The sequence below is a fragment of the Lactuca sativa genome, chromosome 5 (assembly GCF_002870075.4).
Source record: "Lactuca sativa cultivar Salinas chromosome 5, Lsat_Salinas_v11, whole genome shotgun sequence".
NCBI lineage: Eukaryota > Viridiplantae > Streptophyta > Magnoliopsida > Asterales > Asteraceae > Lactuca > Lactuca sativa.
Window position 1 is genome coordinate 193027877 of NC_056627.2, and position 21584 is coordinate 193049460.

The 21584-nt window shown below is 38.6% G+C and overlaps 1 long non-coding RNA gene across 1 annotated transcript; it reads right to left on the reverse strand.

Moving 5' to 3' along the window:
* Nucleotides 1–11939: 11939 nt before the first annotated feature.
* LOC122198054 (uncharacterized) lies at nt 11940–12598 on the reverse strand. Its single transcript, XR_006191875.2, has 3 exons — nt 12504–12598; nt 12296–12406; nt 11940–12125 (listed from the first exon to the last, which is right to left on the reverse strand). It is a non-coding gene; the product is annotated as an uncharacterized LOC122198054 (long non-coding RNA).
* Nucleotides 12599–21584: the final 8986 nt, after the last annotated feature.

Sequence of the window (21584 nt, forward strand, 5' to 3'; positions counted from 1 at the left end):
TTGGTGATACCCCGATCTAAGATCAATCTTGGAGAAGTAACTGGCTCCTTGGAGCTGGTCGAATAGGTCGTCGATACGAGGGAGGGGATAGCAATTTTTGATCGTGAGTTTATTGAGTTCCCTATAATCGATGCACATCCGAAACGACCCATCCTTTTTCTTCACGAACAAGACCGGAGCTCCCCAAGGTAAGAAGCTCGGTCTTATAAAACCCTTGCTAAGCAGTTCGTTGAGTTGACCGGATAGTTCTTGCATTTCGGCGGGCGCGAGTCGATAGGGCGACTTAGCTACGGGGGTAGCTCCTGGGATTAGGTCGATTCTGAATTCAACCTGTCGTTTAGGAGGTAGGCCTGGGAGATCCTCCGGAAAGACATCAGGAAAATCGCATACTACAAGAATGTCTTTTGGATCCTTCGATTTCTGGTTAGTGTCGACGACGTGAGCAAGAAAGGCGCGATATTCCTTGCGCAAGTATTTCTGAGCCTGAATACTAGAGATGATACGAAGGTTTGTACTTGGCTTATCTCCGTATATCAATAGGGCCTCTCGATTTGGAAAGTTCAGGCGTATGGCTTTCTCGGAGCATAGAATGTCGGCGTAGTGAAAGCTTAGCCAATCCATACCAACAATGGCATCGAAATTTTTGATTGAGACTGGTATAAGATCGATCAAAATGGGGTGATCATCTAACGTGAGAGTACAACCTATATAGATTTCATTAGAGCTTTCTGTCTTCCCATTAGCCATTTCTACAACGAATGTTTCTTTTAGTGGTTGAGGGGTTTGTTTGAGTAAGTGTTTAAAGTTTTGATTTATGAAGCTTTTTTCTGCACCACTATCGAATAAGACACAGGCATAAGAGTTGTTGAGAAGAAACGTACCCGTGACGACTGTGGGATCGGCTACTGCTTCATTGTGACCGATAGCAAGTAACCTTCCAGTTCCCCCAGCATTTGCAGTCTTCAGACAGTTCTTCTTAAAATGGCCCGCTTCGCCGCAGCCATAACACGTCGGGGTCACTCCCGTACCAGGAACCTGTGTAATAGGTTTGGGAGGGGCCTTGCAAAATCGGACAGTATGACCCTTCTGTCCGCAGTTGGAACACTGCAATTCACGGCATGGACCGTTGTGGTGAAAAGGACACTTGGGACACTTAGGCAAATTCCCACTATAAGCTTTCGGTGGGGCTGAAGCAGCTGGTGCGGCCGGGATGGTGGCAGCATGAACCGCCACAACTTGCTGATCCCTGGAGGCGGTTTGAGTTTTCTTGCCTTTCTTCTTATCCCATCGTTTCCTCTTTCTGTCGGATGATCCGGATGGTGCAGTGGTTGTTGTGGTTGTTGTTGCTGGAGTGGAGGAGATTTCGTGGTTGATCAGACTCTGGGCCAATTCCTTGGCGCTGTCAAAAGTGGTAGGGCGTGAGGCCAGAACATTTCCTCGATACGGGGGCACTAAACCCCAGATGTAACGCTCAATCTTCTTGCTTTCATAGGGGATCATGTTGGGACACATAGCCGCCAAGTCACAAAACCTGGCCGTATAAGCTGTTATGTCGGTCCCCTTCATCTTGAGGTTCCAGAGTTCTTCCTCAAGCTTCTGAACTTCGCCCCTAGGGCAGTACTCCCTTCTCATAAGATCTTTTAGAGTGTCCCAGCCCATGGCATTGGCTGTGACCAAGGAGAGTGCGTTGACATGGCCGTTCCACCATGACAAAGCCCTGTTAGTAAGGGTAGCAGTAGCGAACTTGATTTTGCTCTCTTCGGGACAAGAGCACATTTCGAATACAGCTTCGGTTCTTTCGAACCATTGGGACAATGCCATAATTCCTCCGGTCCCATCAAAGAAAGTAGGTTTACAATTCATGAAGTCTTTATAAGTGCATCCCTGCACTCGTTGGTGGACTTCACCAAATCTAGAATTTCCACCGCTCGCATCACCCGAGTTCATCTGGGCCATGGCTGCTGTTACAGCCGCAGTCACAGCCGCTTGGAACAACACCGGATCGAACTGCGGAGGAGGAGGTGGTGGAGGAGGGGTTTGAGTTTCAGGTCTTCCTCTGCTGGGACGCTTTCGTGGAGGCATCCTTCACTGGAAGATCATAGAAATGATAGCAATAGTAAGAGCCTATTGCGAATATGAATAGAGTGTTTCGTGGATTAAATCAACATAATCCAAGATCAGGGTAAGAGTTATAGTAATAGAGAAATCATCTGCCAATATACTGGTATAAATGATGCAACACCAGTTCATGAAAATTGACCTAGCAGTAGGTCTTACATCATACCATAGAGAAAATGTCGGCAGTTTAGAGGTTCAACTAGAGTACTTTTAAACTAGGAATGTTTACAGACAAGAGACCTACGGAACATAGAGATAGAAGGCTAGTCCTTTAAACAAAAGAGTGAGGTAACTAGATGTCTTCTACTGGCGACGGCTGCTTGTCGGGCAAATCCTCAGATCCTCCAGTTGACGCATGACTTCTTGAAGGTGTCGATCATGAGCCCTTTGGTGTGCTCGGAGTTCCCTAACTTCAGCTCGGGATGCAGCCAGTTGATGCTGCAAAGCCTCGTTGGTCCTCCTTGTCCTGTCCATGGCTTCTTCGAGTTGGCGGATGCGAACAGTGTTGAGGTTTGAGTTGGCATCCACTTCTACAACTCGGCCAATAACTGCTTGACCTTGTTCCACATTCCTGGCAATCCTTCGGATCATGATGGGCAGAACCCGATCTGCTGATCCTCCTTCGCTTATGTTGTAGAAACTTCGGTCTCCATTGTAAGGCAAGGGCTGACCCTGCTCCTCGCTCCATCGATGCAAGGACATTGCCCACATAGGAGTGGGGCCCTGAAATGCGGGTAGGGGGTTAGGGTTCGGGGCTTCAGGAGGTTGATTGTTGACTTCTGGCTCGGAGCTCAAGCTATCCGAGAAACCTTCGGCATGATGATCATCCAAAGGAATAGGGTGATCGTCGTCTGACTCCTCTTCGAGCCATCCTCCATTGCCCTGGTTCAGAAAGTATGGATCACCGGGTAGGTGGAAGCCAACCATGCTATCTACGCGAGAAAGGGGGAAAGAAGATTAATAGACGCACTATTCTAAGATACTTATAGAAGGAATCATTACCCGTTGACCCAATACTTGCATAGTGCATACCGATTACATGTAACCGAAGCAAGATAGTCCTTCGAATAAACCACCCTAACTTCAGACCCCCAATCAAACAAGAACAGAGAATGAAGCAAAGGCTGCAGATTCTGAGTCTATAGCGCCCCAATCACATGTAATCGTGGTGTATCCACTTAGCAACTATTGTCCTATTGGTAACGACCCTTGATGTTAACACATACGTATAATCTAGAGATACAGAATACTCCTATAGTATTCTTATGTTAGCGTTATTGTGGTATTGTTGGTAAGTTTTAGACTTATTGCAACATCACAACCGAACTTAGGCACATGCTAGTCACCCTCAGGAAAACGTAGTTGATCAGGCTACATCATCCTGAATGTGACTATATGTCTCTAAACCCAATTGTGCTGCCCAACAATCTTAATACTTTTGTTTTGTTCTAGGATGATACTGATCCCTGTGTTTCATAGTGATGTGTGTATATATATACTTAGTTAGATCTTTTAGATACTTAACAGTATATATTTTTGGTCAGAGTGTTTTAGCCCGAAGTGTTTATAGTTCGTATATCTTTTATAGGTTGATATACTTGATTCACTATAAACAATGCTCTGATACCAATCTGTCACACCCCAAAACCGATAACGGCGGAAAATGTTTCGGGGTGGATGACGTAGTGAACAGTATCATCACAATTGCATAATAGTAGAAACAAGAAACATACAACCATAGTATTATATAGTGAATTTAATTACAAGCGTATGTAGTAATGTTTAACAATCACCCAAAAGTAATTCAAAAATAAGAGATGGGTCTTGTGCACTCCACCTTCTCCAAAAATGTCGCGTATGTACCTGTCTATCTTTGACCTGAAGATACAAGTTATTTTGAAAACAATTATCAGCATAAAGCTGGTGAGTTCATAAGAGTTTAGTGTGAGTTTTTGTATACAAAGCATTAGTGTTAAGGATGTATCATTTATGTTCATAAGTAGTAGAAACTTAGAAAATCCCATATTTTCCAGGAAATACATTGTAAGTGGCAATCTGTGAAAAGTATACATTCTTTATCTCTTTGAAAACAATTTATTGTAAAAATACTTTTATTAAATCAATTTACTTATAAAATGTAACCACTCTGATATATTTATATAAATAAGACTTGGAGGACTTAGGACCGATATCTCGCCTTATTTCCTGTTCTTGTTTGATTGTGGGCTTAGGGTAGTAGTTATCCGTCCGACTGTCGTTGATTTCTTACTTATATAATCTGTATATCAGTATGGGATACGAATATTACTGCTTTCACTTAATGCTAAAGTCACTAACGTGCTAAGAAACATCCCCACTAAGATAACCATAATAGGTATGGTTAAGGTCGCTACCGCTACTACTCGCTAAAGTTATTACTAACTACACTATAATACTCACTATTACTAGACGATACACTAGTAAGAGAATACACTATGATCATACTAAAAGATTACTACACTATGACAACAGAGAAAACACTAAACAAACAATAATACACTAACCCGCTATGAGATACTCTATTCGCTATTCACTACGCCCGGAGTGTTCCAGCAGGAGACGACTCTACATGTATAGATCTATACGGGGCAAACGCTGTTACATCCCGACTGTTAACTCAGTCCGCGCCGTACAGGCCCAGGGATGCCACTACTTCACTACACTGTGCATGACCGGGAAGGTCATGGGATCCTCTATTATCCTCACTATTGATAATATACAAGGAATACCGAACAACTACACTAAAATACTACACTAAATGTTAAACTACATCCCGAAGTAAGTAAGTATTTATCACTAAAGGAAGCTCGCACCTCTATCATTGGTCACGGGCTTAACTTATCCTATCACATTTGTTATTTGGAAATTTGCCAAAGTATTTTTACAATAAATTGTTTTCAAAGAGATAAAGAATGTATACTTTTCACAGATTGCCACTTACAATGTATTTCCTGGAAAATATGGGATTTTCTAAGTTTCTACTACTTATGAACATAAATGATACATCCTTAACACTAATGCTTTGTATACAAAAACTCACACTAAACTCTTATGAACTCACCAGCTTTATGCTGATAATTGTTTTCAAAATAACTTGTATCTTCAGGTCAAAGATAGACAGGTACAGACGCGGGATTTTTGGAGAAGGTGGAGCGCACAAGACCCATCTCTTATTTTTGAATTACTTTTGGGTGATTGTTAAACATTACTACATACGCTTGTAATTAAATTCACTATATAATACTATGGTTGTATGTTTCTTGTTTCTACTATTATGCAGTTGTGATGATACTGTTCACTACGTCATCCACCCCGAAACATTTTCCGCCGTTATCGGTTTTGGGGTGTGACAACTTTCATTATGGGACTTCGCAAGGAATGGCGAAGTGTGAGCATGATGATTAAGAATCAACAAAGTTTTGATACAACCAAATTGAATGATCTCTACAATCAACTGAAAACACATGAATCTGAGGTCTCAGAAATGTATGAAGAATCAAAACTAGCTATTGGTGGTCCTTTGACTCTAGTTTCAAAGTTATCAGAAAATGATGAAAAAGATGGATCAGATGATGAAGGATTTTTGATGAATTCCGATGATGAAGCTGTAGCATTCTTTTCAAACAACATGGTTAAAAAGTTTTTCAAAAAGCCTTTTAATCCAAAAGGAAAGATGAATGATGCGAAGAATGTTACCACAAGGACTGGAGGGGATGAGAAGAAGAAGATGGAGAAAATTGATGAAAAACAGAAAAATACGAATGAAGAGAAAAAGTTGAAAGGTGATTCAGGAATCTATTGTCATTATTGCAATGGTGCGAATCATTTCGCAGCTGACTGCATGTTGCGGAAGAGAGAAGAGAAGAAAGAAAAAGTCAAAGATGAAGCATACTACTCAGAGAAGATTGAAGAGTTACGAGCTAAGACCAAAGGAGTGTCATTGGTTGTGAAGGGAGAAACTACTGAAGAAGAGAGTGGAACTTATCAAATCTGGTCTTCAGGATCTGATGATGAAGAAATGAGGCATCCCACACATGGAGCAATGTTCGCAAGTTTTGAGGAATGCGAAGATAACATTTCAGGGAGATGTTTTGTGTCTAAATCCACTGACAAGTCACCCATGACAACCAAGGTACATGCAATTCTTGAATCTTTTAATATTCCTTTATCTGCTTATGATAACTTTGAACTAGAGCCAAAGGACCACACGAAGTAAATATTAATCAGATCTCGTTTTATTAAGACTGATTACAAAGTAAGCTGAAGAGAGATCTTGTGTTTCGATATCGTTTGTCTACTTCAAGCCTAAGTCCCTATTTATAGGGAGCATACAAAAAATATACTAAGTCTATACATTGACATTCGCATGCTACACTTCGCATTTAAAATTGACTTAGTAAAATAACATACAAAATGCGAATCATTACAAGACACACTATTCGACTTTTACAACTAACATCTACAGATTTGAATCGAACGAGTTTTGGATTTGAAATCAAAATTCAATTATTTGGAAGTCCAATTCAAATAGACCGAGGTTAACGTTTTGGAGTCGAGAATTGCTAATTGATTTAGATGTCGATGATTGAAAAACCGATTTTGAAGGGTTGGTTTGAATTCTATTTTGAGTCGACTTTTTTCAAGTCAAACTTAATTTGATTGATCTTGGTGTTGAGAACGAAGGTTAATTTTCTTGAAGTCAAAACAAAAAGTTTTGGAGTCAAAATTGTTTGCTTGGGTTATTTGGTATCGAAATCAGGTTCTGTATGTGGTGATTAGGGCATCTCCAAGACTCCAACCCACCCCCAAACTCCATTTTTCCCCCATTCTTCTCCAACTCTACCTCATTTTCACCTCCATTTTTGGAGATATGAATAGTGTTCCCCTATATATGGGGGAATACTATTCGTATCTCCAAAAATGGAGGTGAAGTTTGGTTGTCAATTTTAGTCCCTTTCATTTATATTTTATACAATTCTAGTTTATCTTATCTACTAATAATAATTTAAATATAATATTTAATATTTATAATATAACGTTATATACTAATTTATATTAATTAATCTTAAATATAGAGTTTAATTAGTAGAGGGGTGTATTTGACAATATATATAAGTTATAAAAATGGAATATTCCAAAAATATACTTTCTTGGGTAAAAAATGAGGTAGAAAATAGAATAGGGTTGGAGATGAAACACTGTTTACTCCATTTTTTACTCCATTTATGGGGAAAAAATAGAGATGAGTTGGAGATGGTCTTAGGTTGATTTTCGATTTGGATGTCGAACACTTTTGTTGAGTTTGATATGTGAACAAGTCATTTTGATGTTAGAGGTCACGATTCAATTTCGAGGGTGTTTGGTTTAGCTTTTTAAATGACTTTTGACTTTATCTTTTAGAAAAAATGCTAAAAGATGTTTGGTAAAGGAAAAAGGACTTTTGTAAATGACTTTTCCCATAGAGTAATTTGAGTCTTTTTGAAAAGTCACGATTACCTGACTTTTTCCCAACTTTTCACCAGCTAAAAATATTAAATTACCAATATACCCCTCATCTACCCTAAACATGTCTTTTTTTTTTGTCATTTTACATGTAAAAGTTAAACTAAACACTTTAACTTTTGACTTTTTTCCCTTCAAAAGCATATCCAAACACATTTTAAAAAATAACTTTTACAAAAATTCCTTTTACAAAAAGTTCTTTTTGAGTTGGAATTAGATGTCGAATGATTCTGGAAGGTTTGGTAAATTGATTTTAGGTTCGCACATATTGATTTCAAAAGATTTGTTGAAATTGATATCTTGGGTTGATGTGCGAAGGGTCCATGTATTGTCGATGATTTTGATTGTTGATAACGAAACATTTCGAGAAGTTCAATTGGGAAGCAGGTGATTCGTCGTTGCAAAGTTCTACTGGGAAGAGGTCAATGGCAGAAAACGAAGGGTATTTGCATTGGGTTGATGAACAAAAAGCGAATGGCTATTGATTTTGGGAAGAACTGTGTTAACGAATGGTATCATAATCGAGTACTTGAGGTCGACAATTAAAGGATGAGTGACTGCAAAAATGAAATGGGTTTTTTGTGTGATTCGACGGATCAAATATTTGATGTTGATTTTGGAAGTTAATGTTACGAAGTCTGATATGTCGATGGTTGATTGACGAAGATTTGATATTGGCACTATCAATTGTTGATCTTGAGTCGAGTGTTGTTGATTTTGGAATGAACAATGAAGTGATGGTCAAGGTTAATTTGCTAACTCAGATTGTTGATTTGGGTTGTTAATGATATCAAAGACTTTGGGTTGGAAAGAAACTCAAAAAGCGAAGGATTGTTGGTCGATGTGCGAAATCTGATATAACTGTTTTGGCATGTTGGTGTGTTGGAGTCGACATCAAGTAGCGAAGTTGAATGATTTAGCAGACATTCAATGGCTCGCATGCCTTCAACTTTGAATGATTAAGAAGATGCTTCGTTGATGAATTCTTGCACCTAAAAGCGAAGCCTGTTGGTTTTGTAACCTGCTTAACGAATCGGGGAAGATAACCAAAATTTTCGAATTGGGTCCCTGAAGTTTTGAAGAAATGAAAATTTGGTCCAGTTAAGATATGGTGACAAAAGTTGTGAAGAATGGCAGAATTTCTCTTTTAGCCCCTTCCGTTTCGAAAAATTGGTAGAAAACAACCAACTTCGAAAATGGGCTAAGAAAGCTCAGAAATTGAAGAATTTACATTTTAGGCTCCTGTAGTTTGTGCGAATTTACACTTTCTACCCAGTTTTGCAATTGGGGAATGTTTCGCATCTTATGTTGTTTTTGGCATAACAGGTCCCTACAGAATTCAAAAAATGACGCTTTTTACCAAGATTTTGGAAGATCTTGCAACTCTCACCCAAAAGTCGAAAATTTTCACAAACTGGAAATTTTTTCGAGGCTTTTTCGTGATTGTTTTTTCCATGCAAGATTTTCAAGGTTTCATTTTTGGCACACATCAAGGGAGAGTAGTATAAGGTTTCATTTTTGGCACACATTCTTGGTAGGAACAAACGTGGTGTGGAGTTTCCCAGAAGAAACAAGCTTACGAATAAAATGATAATCCAGTTCTATGTGCTTAGCACGTTTGTGAGACACCAGATTTTATGTGAGAAATAATGCACTTTTGTTGTCACACAAGAGTGTAGGATGATCCGAAGGTAGAGCATGTAACTCTCTTAATAAGTGAGTGATCCAAATTAACTCCGCAACGGTGTTGGACATGGCTCGATACTCAGATTCACAACTAGACCGAGAGACAATAGGTTGTTTCTTTGCACTCCACGAGACAATATTGCCGCCTAGAAAAATAGAGCAGCCACAAGTAGAACGACGTGTCTCGAGACACCGAGCCTAATCCGCATCAGAATAACCAAGAAGGAATGTGGTGGGATGATGCGAAAAAGTGAGACCAAAGGACAAAGTGCCCTTAACGTAGCGGAGAATATGCTTAACACTTTGAATGTGACAACGTGTAGGAGCCTGTAGAAACTGACTAACTTGGTGACCGCATAAGAAATATCAGGATGAGTGATAGTCAAGTATAATAGGGTACCCACAAGTGATCGATAGTGGGTTGGATCATCAAATAGCTCACCACTGGTGACAAAAGCGACATTGGAAGCAAGCGGCGTGGTAGCTGGTTTGGCATCAAGGAGGTTTGCTTGTTAGTGAATGTCAGGAGCATATTTGGATTGGCTGAGAAACAAGCCATTGTCAGTATATATGGCTTCAAGTCCAAGGAATAAATTAAGGCGCCCGAGATCCTTGATGGCAAACTCAGCATGTAACTTGGTGACAAAAGACTTGAGGACTGTATCGTCATTTCCGGTCAAAATTAAATCATCTACGTAGACAAGTAAGTACAAAATGCACGAACCCCGTTTGAACACAAACAATGAAGTATCTGCCTTATTACACACAAACCCGCTGATGACAAGAAAGGTGCTAAGCCGAAGGAACCAAGCCTGTGGAGCTTGTTTAAGACCGTATAGAGCTTTGTTGAGACGACACACATGATGAGGAAAAGTAGCATCCTGAATCCAAGAGGTTGTTCCGTGTACACAAGCTCAGATAACTCACCATTAAGGAAAGCATTGTTGACATCAAGCTGGTGAAGTTTCCAATTGTTAAGAACAGCAAATGATAGAACAATACGCACAGTTGAGGCCTTAACCACCGGACTGAATGTTTGAGAATAATCAAGCCTTGGAATTTGACTGACACCTGAGCAACGAGACAAGCCTTCTGTCCTTCATTCGAACCATCAACATTATATTTTGTCCTAAACAACCAGCGACAACTCACTATGTTATGATGTTCGGGTCGGGGGACCAATGTCCATGTATTATTCCGGTGCAGCACCTCTATTTCCTGATGCATGGCAGTTACCCAGTGGGGGTGTTTGGCAGCGGACTTGAACCCCTTTGGATCAGTGGAAGCAAACAACGCTAAATAAAGGGCATGTGCAGATGTGTGAGCCAAATCTACCTGATGTTTTGGTTTCAAAATTCCAGCCTTGGCTCTAGTGATCATTGGGTGTCCAACAGTCGAAGCTGGAGCTACAACAACAGGTGAAGTGGGAGCTGCAACAACAAGCGAGGTCGACGCGGAGGGAGAAGTTGACGTTGAAGGTGGGGCCGGTGCTAAAGTAGCAACAGGTGAAACCAATTCTAAAGACAGAGTAGGCTGGGGTTGGTCCGGAGTTAGTGGAGACACCGAATCAGTTGAGAAATCCGAACCGACTACCGAAGGTTCAAAGGGTGAGCACGGTGTGTCATCACAAAGACCACAAGCACGCAATGGTGAAGAACACGCCGGAACAAATGAAATAGTTGGAGTAACTGGAGTGCATGAGGGATCATCCAACAAAGATGTCAAAGTTAACATTTTTGTTGGAGTTCCAGACGTAGTATCAGAAAACGAGAAGCACCGCTCATCAAACATGGCATGTCGGGTAATATAAATGCAGGATGACACCGCATCAAGACATTGATAACCTTTATAACGCAAGCAGTAACCCAGAAAAATGCACGGAAGGCTTCGCGAAGATAGTTTATGATCCGCATAGTCACGTAAGTAAGGGAAAACACGACATTCAAAAGGGCGAAAGTGGTCATAAGTTAGCGCCCGATGAAAAACCACCTCGAACGGAGATTTATTATCCAGCACTGAAGTAGGTAGACGATTGATTATATAAATCGCAATACTAAATGCATGAACCCAATATGATGGAGGAACGTGAGTATTGAATAACATTGCAAGCCCTGTTTCAACAATATGCTAGTGTTTGCGTTCGACACGAGCATTTTTTTGAGGAGTATATGGACAAGAAACTCGGTGAAATGTTCCATGATTTTCAAGTAGTATGCGAACGCGGTGATTTAAGAATTCAGTGCCGCCATCTGTTTGAAAAACCTTGACTTTGTGCGAGAATTGGGTTTGAACAAACTTGAGAAATACATCCAAGATTACATACAAACCAAATTTGGTTTGAAGAGGGTAAAACCACGTGAATCGGGAATGATCATCAACAAAAGCAACATAATATCGGTAAGCATCACCAGAACATTCAGGAGATGGTCCCCACAAATCACAATGCACCAAGTCCAACACATTTAATGATCGTTTTTCAATAATAACAAAAGGTAAGCAGTGGGCTTTAGCCGATTGACAAGGAGAGCACACAACTGGTTTTGGAAAAATAGAGGTAACACAACTGGTTTTGGTAAAATAGAGGTGACCGATAAGCGACCCTGTTTATTTAATAGTAAAATGGTGTCAAATGACACATGTCCTAATCAAGAGTGCCATAATTCGAAAGATGCTTTCAACTTCGACTTGGTGGATTCAAAAAGAGCCTGAGGACTAGTAGAGAGAACATACAAGCGATGATCACACCAACCTTGTGCGAGAACTTGACATGTTGTCCGATCCTAAATGTAGAAATATGGTTGAGAAAACAAAACATCCAAATTATTATCAGCGATTAATTTGCTAACAGATAAAATATTTTTAGTAATCTTGGGGATAACCAAGACATCCCGAAGGCGGATAGTATTATTAAAGGAGGAGTGCCCAATAAGTGATATGGGAAGAACCTGACCATTCCCAAAGGTAACTTGATTGGGGCCCAAATATGGTGCGACATGTGTCACGGATGTGGATGAAGATGTCATATGATCGGTCGCAGCGGAGTCAACATACCAATCTGGTCCTGCAGAAGAAACATGACATTAGGCATGAAACGCTTTGGCAAGTTGATCATCAGAGGTGGTAGGATGGGTAGCATATGTAGCAAGTCGAGGACATACATTGGCATAATGGCCATTCATGCGACACAATTGATAGTGAGGAGAACGACGACCGCGTCCCCGACCGCCTCGAGAGGACCGACCCCCACGACCCCTTGTAGCAGAATTTCCACGAGATTCTGCAGTGACCGCAACGTTTGGAGCGGCAGACCCATGAAGGGATTTGAGAAACAACTAGTGCCCTTCAGCCTGTGCAAGGAGATCACGAAAAAGAAGGGGGGTGCTAGAAGCTCGAGTAGCTGTTGAAAAAGACTCAAACGAACTGCCAAGACCACACAAGAACCAATGAATCTTGTCAGATTCCTCTACGGGATGACCAATGGCCGATAATTGATAACATATTGTCTTGAACTTACGGCCATACTCAGTAATAGTAGATGCTTCTTTAGAAAATTGGCGAAGCTGATCACGGAGCTTTTGAATATGTTCCACAGAGGAGTTGCTGAAGGCAGACTCAAGGGCTACCCAAATTTGCTGAGCGGTATCAAGACCAACAGTTTCAGAGAAAGCCTCCTTGGTAAGAGACGCATGAAGAATGATAACAGCGCACAGATCAGCAGCAAGCCAGGCCGCAAACGTCGGGTTTGGCGAGGTCTTATTGTCAACAAGAACTTCTGTGGGCGGGGCAACAGAGGTGCCATCAACATGACCCAACAGATTCTGATGGGTGAGAATAGGAGTCAATTGGCTCTTCCATAACAGGTAGTTTGAAGGAGAGAGGCGAATGGTGATTAGATGCATAAGGGTGTTCATGGGAAGGAAGGTTTCTGTGGAAGAAGAAGAGGAAGACGACACCATTGTTTAAGGAAGATGAATGAAAGAAAAAAAACGTGTGAAAGGGGAAGAAGAAAGGGTAGGATCTTAGACGGCTAATACCACGAGAGTGAAACTTTCCATGCCAGCAAAGGGCAGGAGATCTGAACTTTACATACAAATAAAGAATTACAAGAACACCCCTTAGACAATAGACAAAATACAGGAATGGAAACCATCACAATAAATAAAAATAAATGGTGAGGCTCATGAGTGACTGATAACTTCACTAAGTTGAAGTTCTTAGTGTGATGAATGAGAAACATCCACAAAAATCCCAAGTTTTAGTTACGGTTCTACAATTGTTATTGTTGGGAAACTTGTTTAGAAGTCAATATTGTTTCCTAAAAATCTTGACAGCTCCCCTGGCTGTAGATGATTTTGACCCAAACTGTTTGTGATTATATATACGCCGAGACTTTATATATGACCAATTTTGTAATACACATATTATTCATTATAACGACACTTTTATGTCCTAAGATTTAAAAACGAATAATATCACAGTTTATGTTTCTTTCTCGATTCCATGTCATTATGCATGCATTTTGTCACCTTGCAAATTTATAAACTATTATAAAATTTTTTATTTAGGTTTAGCAGCTTTTAAGACATATTTGATGATTTTTCATGCAAACACTATATATAGGGTACTATTTGAAGTAATAGTTGCATGCAAAAGTTTGGCTTATCTTAACGTAAATATGTCATCAAAACTTAGATATATAAAATTTAATAGCTTAAATTTTTATTTTATAATTCGTCTTTTATGTGTATTCGCCTCGGAATTATTGGAAAACAAATAAAAGGGGGCCTAGAAACTCACTTACGTCGCGTATCATTAATAGGTCCGAGATGGTCGTGATGGTTCCGGTTCCTCCAACGCTTGTGACGGAAGTGCCTTTTGGATACTCTTAACATGCAAATTTTTATTCAGATAACCACTGCTAGTCATTTTCATAATGAAGTATATAAGAAAATTTAAGTCTTTACCTTTGTTTTCAAAGTAGGTTGTCAAATGTGGAACTTAATACAAGCTTTTAAGGGCAAAGGAGATGGATCTTCTTGGGTTTATTGCTACTCGAAAATATCTTTTTTATGGGGCTGTTAGATACTCGAAAATGGTAGCAAAGAAAATGATCTTTTTAGGTGTTGTGGGTTGTTCGAAAATCAGCCACTGTTTGGGGTGGTTTGGCTCTACAAAAATCAGCAAAACAAGGGGGCTTTGGATCTCTTTTGGTCACTTAAAAACGGAGGTATACATGGGTGTTGAGTTTTCAAAATTTGACAGCAAAACAGTTGGTTTTTGGATCACTTTTGGTCATACGAAACAACTTTGTATAGGGCTGATGTGTTCTCCATTTTTGACAGCAAAACAGTGGGTTTTTGGATGATCACTTTTGGTCGCACGAAAACAACTTTGTACATGGCTGATGTGTTCTTGATTATTTACAGTAAAACATGAGGTTTTTGACAACAAAACAGTGGGTTTTGGATGTTAAAAGCCACTCTAAAAACCGCTCCTTATCAAGTTGTTTTGGATCTTGAAATTTTAACAAAAACACATGAAAAAGAAGAGTTTTGGGACGATTTTGGTGACTTCAAACATAGTAGAAATTGGAGAGATGTTCAGGGGTATTTTTGGGATAAAAACATGTTGAAAATAGGTGCTAAGGGGAGGCTAAAGAGGAGGCAGCAACACCATTTTGCCTTCGGTTTTGACGGGTTTCGATGAGAGAGGTGGGGCTGTTAGGAGATTGATTTCCGATATGATATTGAGAGTATTCCTAGAATATGTTTTCTGTGAATTTGAAGTAAGGAAGGTGAGAGGAGGGTGACATTGAGTTTTATACGAAGGTGTCATGAAATCTCTTCAAGATCTTACATCATTAGTTAGATTTTATGGATCTTATCTAGTTAATGCTTAAGTGATTTAGTTAGTATTTAGTTGGAAGAAAAAGAGAGTTATCAGAGATGGAGGGAAACAAAATGGAGGGTGAAAGGTCAAGCTACGCACGTGCTTGAAATGAGTATATAGGTAGTAGATATTTGAAGATTTTATTGCTACTTGCCTGGGAATGTTTTTAAAGTGTATTGATAGCTTATCTTTTATTTGATATGTGACCTTATATTCCCTATAGTATTTCATCTTTGTAAGACCCTTCATGCTTGTCATTTCTCATTTTCTATTTACAAATGGGTATGAAATTTCGTTGATGGTATCAAACGTAACCCTTCTAAAATTTTTCCGTTACCTGAGCCATGTAAATATAATATTTTTGAACATGGGTTTTCATTCAATCTTTTTCATGAAACCGGTTCTAGTTGGGATTATAAAATTACATCGTTATTAGACAAATTCTTAGATGATGAAATTTCCTCAAAATATTATCTAAATGTAACAAATTCTCTGAGAAGTTTTAGATAATATAATATTCGTTATTTATTATTTATATAGATTATCGTTCAAAAGTCTATATTTTCACCAATGTTACAAGTTCTCTGACCATACTGTGTTGGACACCTAAGTGTCAACACTTGTCATTACACACTTAAGTATATGCTTTGCCAAAAGCGGCAACATTATCACAACGGATAGAAATAGGTGGTAGTGGTTTAGACCAAAAAAGAATCTCATAGACTAAGTTCCTTACACATTTAACTTCTTTACCAACAGAATGTAACGTAAGAAACTCATATTTCATTGTTGAGTTTGTAATGCAAGTTTTCTTCTTAGAAGGCCAGGAAATGGCAGCTCCCCCAAGCAATAATACCCAACTAGATGTTGAGGAATGATCCTCCTGGTTGGTTATCAAACTTGCATCCGAATGTCCTTCCATAACTGAAGGGTATCCCAAGTAACTCAAGCAATAATCCATGTTTCCCTTAAGATACTTAAACACTCTATTCACTGCTTGCCCATGTTGAGCATTGGGATTTTTAGTGTACCTGCTCAACTTTCCTACAGCAAAAGCAATATCAGACCAGGTACTTGTCATTTCATACATTAAACCAATGGCCTTAGAGTATTCTAATTGTGAAATAGGAGTTCCTATGTTGTCCGTCAATTTCACACTTGGATCCAGAGGAGTGCTCATAGGAGAACAATCTGTAAAATTAAACCGCTTGATAATTTTCTCAATATAATGACTGTGACTCGTTACCAAGCCTTTGTTTGCCCTTTTAATTCTTATTCGAAGAATTATATTAGCCTCTCCCAAATCTTTCATGGAAAACTTTGATGATAAAAATTTATTTGTTTCATCCACTTGATTTTGGACAGTACCGAAAATCAACATGTCATCTACATATAATCAAATGATCACTCCAACACTAGTAGCATCATCAAATCTACTATAAACACATTTTTCACATTGGTTGATCTTGAAACCAGAGGACAAAATAACCTCATCAAACTTTTGATTCTGTTGTTTAGGCGCTTGTTTCAGCCCGTACAAAGATGTGACAAATTTACAAACCATATGCTCTTTCTCGGGCATATTGAAACCTTTTGGTTGTTTCATGTAAACTTCCTCGTCAAGTTCACCATTCAACAAGTAATCAGTAATCTAATAGTAGAAATATGCACAACCAGAGCATACGTATCAAAATAGTCAACACTGGGTTTTTGTTTAAAACCTTGAATGAATAACCGGTGTTGAACTTGTCAATGATCTCATTAACATTCATTTTCCTTTTGAAAATCCATTTGCAACCAGGTGTTTTAGAAACTTGAGGAAAATCAGTCAACACCCAAGTGTTATTTTCAAGAATTGATGACATTTTATCATCAATTGCTTCCTTCCAAAATATTACATCTCGAGACTACATGGCCTCTTGAAATGTATTTGGATAATCCTTAATACTATAATGAAAAGAATATTGAAGAACCTCCACATCACTTTTTCCTTCCACCAAGTACATTTGGAAGTCAGAATCGAATTTTTTTTTTGGACTTTGGCCTCTTTTTCTTTTTCGTAGCTCTTGTTTTTCTGGTTTAGTAACACCATCTGAACTTTATGGATTTTTCACTTTGTTAGTACCAAAAGTCAGATCCTTTGGCCTTTGAATAGATGCAAAGCGTATCTCATAAAAATGCATCTCGTGACTCAATAACGGTGGTAACTGATACTGGTTCATTAGGTTCAATTATGTAGAACCTATATGCCTTGGAATGTTCAACGTGTCCAATGAATATACTATCTATTCCACATTCTCCCAAAGTTCTCATTTTTAGCTCGATTAGTTTTACAACTGCCCGACATCCTCAAACCCGAAAATAGCTTAAATTCGGCTTTTCTTGAACCAAAGCTCATATGGTACAAATATGTTCTTTTTATTTGGAACCTTATTTAATAAATAGCATGGTTGTAAAAATCGATCTAGGTGGCTGATTAATCGGCGCCTAGGTGCTTGGCGGACTCCAACTGCTTACGAATAGTTGTTATCGGGTAAACTAGTCGGCCTTGGTCAATATTGGTCAAAGACGGTCCAAATCGGACTAATTCGTCCCAAATCGGACCTAAAATCGGACCAAATTGACTTCAACCCACCAGGTCAAAGGAGCAAACCCACCCAAAATATAGTTGGTTCGGGTTTTTTTTGCCCACCTATTTGGGTTTGAATTTTTGAAGGAAGTAACTCTCCTATTATAAGATATGTGTGCCTTCGTCTATTGTTCCACCAGCGATGTGGGATACAAACAAGAAATTTCCTTCTTCACTGGAAACATGAGCGATGTGGGATACAAACCCAAAACTTCCTTATTCACAACTCCATCAAACACTCTCTACACCACCATCCTTCTTCACTGGAAACACGAAACTTCCCTATTATTAGGTTGAGATGAAATTCGTTAGTTTAGAATCTGGGATCAGGTTGAGATGAAACTTCCCTAGGATCCGTCGAACAACCACCTTGAAGACGATGATCGTCGGCCATGGAAGCGTGGTGGTTGTTGGGATTTTGTTTAATCGTTTATAGTCTAAATTCAATTTCGTTTACATGATTACATCTAATGCGTCGACAGGCCTGATTCCAAAACTGTCGACCTGATTCTTGATATCCTCGACAACCTAATTCACACTTCACTATGGCCGTTTGATGACTCTCTGCCCCTTCCGCCCTATTGGAGATGTATTGCTTCATAAGCAAATCTACACAGAGCCTGTTAGCAAATCTGCTTCATGGGTAAGCCATTTCTTACAAATTGTTTTCATGTTTCTTACTTCTACACAGAGCCTGTTAGCAAATCTGATTCACACTTCACTATGGCCGTTCAATCTTTGTTTCATGTTTCTTACTTCTTCAATCTTGACACATGTTGGTTTTATTTTTGTATGGTGGTTTATATGATTAGGAAATTGCTTAATTAGTGTATGAAACCATCTGCCCACCAAGTGTTCGATCAATTGCCTGAGTGAATCTTGTAGTCTTGATTATCAAAATGAGGTATTGGTATTCATGGGTTCTTGATTAAAACTTTAGCAATATGTATTGGGTTTAACTGTTGTTGCGGGAATATATGCTACATATAATAATGGATTGGTTATGCATACAAACTATGATAGACAAAAAGGTAATATGAATTGATTGGTGAAATCATGCCTCGCAAGAATAGATTATGCATTGCAGGACATAAGAATGGATTAGATATGAACTCACAATGAAAGGGTTAATGTTGATAAGGTGCAACAACATGCTGATAAGGTGAAATCATGCCTCATAAGAATGGATACTTCCTTTTTTCATTTGGTAACATAGATCCAAATGCAATAGTTGGTTATTTAAATGTGATGTATTAAGGATGAAAGGGGTTTTTTGTAATCATAGTTTGTTCTTATTATGTGATCTTTATTAGTTTTTTAATAAATTTTTTAATTGATATAATGTTATATTTAATGTTATATTCTTAGTTTAATGTTATATCTATTAATTTTTTAATAATTAATGGTCCCCGATTACTCCTCCGATTAATCCCCGCCTAACCGATTAATCGTTTGACCCCAGTCCACTGTCGAGCTACCGCCGAGTGATTTCTGCAACCTTGATAAATAGTAGGCCGTTAACATGGCTACTCCCCAGAATCCATTACTCAATCTCGAGTATGACAGTGTCGACTTTACAATTTCCTTTAAAACTCGATTTTTGTGTTCAACAATACCATTATGTTGGGGAGAGTAATGTCATGAATGATACCCATTGATTCGAAGTATTATGGATCCATATATTCACATCCCCTATCAGTCCTAAGACACTTAACCGGATTGCCTAATTGCAATTTCACCTTGGTTTTGTATAGTTTGAATTTATCTAAGGTTTCGTCCCTAGAATGTAACAAATACACTTAGCAAAACTGAGTGCGGTCATCAACGAAATGTGACTACATTCTTTTCATTTCCCAAGGACGGAGTGGAGTGAAAATCACACAGAGATCACTGTGTATAAGTTCCAAAATAGCCGAATTTCTAGTAACACTAGGAAAGGGTTGTTTTGTCACTTTTGTAAGAATGTATGTTTCACCTTTATCAAAAGTCATACCAAAGTCTAGAATTAATCCATCTTTTGACATCTCGTGCATCCTTATAAAGTTAACATGAGCTAATCTTGCATGTCAAAGCATAAATTTATCAATATTAAAAGTAGAAGATACAAATGCAGAATTTTGAAAAGGTAATAATTTGTCAACAGTACTCAAATGAAACATTCTACTATATAAATATCCAAAACCAATAAGCATTCCACCTCGAGATAAGATTAACTTATTCGACTCAATAACTTGTTTAAAGTCACCATAATTCAAACAACTAGAACTAACAAGATTCTTTCGAATCTTAGGAACAAACAAAACATCAAAAAACCTAATAGTCTTTCTAGAAGTAAATTTAAAACAAAAAACACCGAAACCAAAAATAGGTATAAAATAATCGTCTCCCATTCATAGCATCGATCCATCTTCAAGCGCCGTTAATGTTTCAAATAGCTATTTATCATTGCATACATGAATCGTTATCATCTTGTACATAAAACGATTCAGGAATAAGTGAAACATAATAAACATAATTCTGATAAGATTTACCAAAGATAGTTAAAAAGTGACCTCCACTAACTTGGCCCGAAGACCCGTTCACACATCCATTGGCTCCATTGATTCCAACACCATTGTTGTTTTTATTATTGTCCAAGTTCACACGATAATCATGCTTGTAATGCCCCAACCTGTTGAACCTCCAACAAACAAATTCCATTTTCTTTTTGTTAGAGTTATTAGGGACATGTTCCTGCTTATTTTTGACATATGCTTTATAGTTCGGGTTCATAGCTTTGTTTTCAACTATATGAACAAAAGGCTATTCGGATTCAACTTTCCCTTTGGTTTTATCAGATTTGTCAACTTCCTTCGTCCAAAGAGATTCTTCGATACGAATATGACTAGCAAGTTGAACCAATTATAGTTCCTTCTTTTCATGTTTTAGGTTATATTTGAAATCCTTCCAAGATGGTGGAAGTTAGTCGATTAAACCTGACATGACAACGGATTCATCCATATTCATGTTGTGCTATTTAAATTAACCAAAAATACCAAGGAGTTAATTTTATTGTTCAGTAACATACCTTGAATTGACAATCTTAAAGTTATTAAAATTACTAACCAGAAAGTTCTTTCTAGAAGCATCCTCAATGATGTATTTCAGTTCCAGGATGTCGCACAAATCCTTAGCGGGTAAAGCATCAACATGGATATCAAATAGAGCATCATACATACCATTCATGATGTGACCTTTACAGATGTAATCGCCGTTGTCCCACTTTTGCCTCTTCCTGGTTTCTTGAAGTGTCTCCTCAACACTTTCCTCCAGTTTAGGTGGTCTTGGAGTAGTCGGCACATATGTTTCCTTTAGAGTGGTCAACATGAAGTGCATCTTCATCTTCCAACGCTTGAAATAAATGTCTTCAAACTTCTCCAGTTTTGTGAACTTCGTGATCATCTCACGGATTGATTTTCCCGTCTCCAGAAATGTAAAATATCAGTTCGATGGTTAGACTTTAGGTAGGGGTTATATTGGAGATCTGAATACCCCTTGGATCGTGTAAACACTTTTCGAACTGATATTTCTACCCTATGCTCCGGTTAGAAGAAACTCAGCCTACTTATACATGTAAATGTCCATTTATGTTATTTTACATTGCAATATAGGTTATTAGCTACTTTTCTTTTTACCAAACACTATTAATTCATAAACTAGCTTTTTAACAAATCTACCAAAT